This window comes from Cebus imitator, unplaced genomic scaffold, assembly GCF_001604975.1.
Source record: "Cebus imitator isolate Cc_AM_T3 unplaced genomic scaffold, Cebus_imitator-1.0 Scaffold339, whole genome shotgun sequence".
NCBI classification, from domain to species: domain Eukaryota; kingdom Metazoa; phylum Chordata; class Mammalia; order Primates; family Cebidae; genus Cebus; species Cebus imitator.
Window position 1 is genome coordinate 1443218 of NW_016107654.1, and position 1981 is coordinate 1445198.

The 1981-nt window shown below is 60.1% G+C and overlaps 1 protein-coding gene across 2 annotated transcripts in view; it reads right to left on the reverse strand.

Moving 5' to 3' along the window:
* The window catches only part of DIPK1B (divergent protein kinase domain 1B), a 29673-nt gene that overhangs the window by 4913 nt on the left and 22779 nt on the right, over positions 1-1981 (reverse strand). The window lies entirely within an intron of this gene.

A 1981-nucleotide genomic window follows, 5' to 3' on the forward strand; every position in this document is an offset into this window, starting at 1 on the left:
GTCTCAAACTCCCGACCTCAGGTGATCTGCCCGCCTCGGCCTCCCAAAGTGCTGGGATGACAGGCGTGAGCCATCGCCCCGGGCTTGAAAGGTGCCATTTTAAAGATCTGCCCAAACACACCTCCCGCCCTGCCTCCTGCTGTAACCTCAGAACTGGGGCTTGGCCTGGCAGGTCTTGCACAGACAGCAAGAGGCGCCCGGAGCAGATGCTGCATCTGACCAGGCGGTGCCTCGGCTGCAGCTGCAGGATCGGGGGCTGCGTGCCTGTGTTCTTGTGGTGCCCAAGACGAGCATGCCTGGAACCAGGGGGCGGCTGGGAAACATGTGTTCACGGCACACGTGTCTCCTCTGACCAGCCAGCCCACCCATGGCCGTTTCCTCTCCCACAGCTTCCTGTGCACACACCATCCTGCCATGAGAGCCAGCGTCCTCTGCTCTTTCCTTTCGACTTGCGGTCCTCCCAGACCCCAGGAGCATTGTTCCAGACGACAGGAGGAGACCACGCTTGTTGAGAGCTGTTTCGTGACTAGGTCGTTGGTGTGAAACTTAAGCGGCTCTAACCCAAGAGGGATCCTTTATGATCACAGAAAGATGAGGGGGATACACACTGATGGGGGGATGTTGGCCAGGCCCCTTCCCTGGAGTCCTCTGGAGCACACAGCAGGCCGCTGCTGTTCCCTGACTGCCGTGAAGCCGACCACAGGCCGGCCCAGCACACCCTCGCCGTGTGCCTTCCCTCTTCCGTCCACACCGCCACTGCCCTCCGTGCCCCTTGACATCCTGCACCTTGTCAGGAAGCCATTCGTGTGCCCACCAAACATGGAGAAGCCCCCCTTGCGTGCCCGGTGGCATGCTAGTGCCCGCGGCTGCGTTTGGGAGCAAAATCAGCAGAGTTGATGTGTGATCAGGAGGAGCCGACCTCTGCAACCTGGATGCTCCAGTAGGGACCCCAGAGGTGTGTTAGGGGCGGCCAGGCCCAACAACTGCAGGCCTGACTCACTCCACCCAGGGCAGCCTGGGGAGAGCTTCCGGGAAGCGGCATTTGGACTGACCCGGGAAGGGTGCTGGGCATTAATCAGTTTGGGAGGGGCTGGGGGAGCAGGGGCATATCCCCGGAACGGGACCTGACTTCTGAGAAGACATCATCAGAGTAGAGAAAATGGCTTCTCAAGGAGATGGGGGACACCGGCGTGAGAATGGTGGGGGGTGGGGGGTGGAGAGCCACCCCGAGGAGCAGGAGGGGGCCCACCGGACCACAGCACCTCGAAGGCCGTGGTGGGGGCCGTGGCAAAGGGCTTGGGTCTCATTCAAGGGGTGATGACGGGAGGTCGCCACGGGTTTTGTCTGAGAGATAAACCCCAACTGAGTGGACCTTCTGGCCGAGGGGATCCCAGAGAAACCCTGACCCCGAGTCCTCCGCCATGCGGGTAAGGCTTAGACCCCTGCTTTCGGCCGGAGAAGAGGTCACAGAATGGTTCTGGACGGTCCGCGGAGAGTTCGCTCAGCTGCCCGTGCCTGCATCTCCTTTCATGAATATTCACGACTCCTCCTGAGCTCACTGAGCTTCTACATTTAGCGTCTCCTCAGCACGAATTCCTGTTCCCTCTGCGCTCGCTCAAAGCGTCTGTTCAGACTTCTGGCCCAAGGCTCTGCTTCCTCGCCTGTCAGGGCTGCCCTGCAGGCTGCGACCCCTGTGGGAAATAAAGCTCTCTGGTGTGCAGAGAAGTAGTTTGCAGACTGGGCGCAGCGGCTGACATCTGTGATCCCAGCACTTTGGGAGGCCGGCAAATTATGAGGTCAGGAGTTCGAGACCAGCCTGGCCAACATGGTGAAACCCCATCTCTACTAAAAATACAAAAAAGTAGGCCGGGCGCGGTGGCTCAAGCCTGTAATCCCAGCACTTTGGGAGGCCGAGGCGGGTGGATCACGAGGTCAAGAGATCGAGACCATCCTGGTCAACATGGTGAAACCCCGTCTCTAC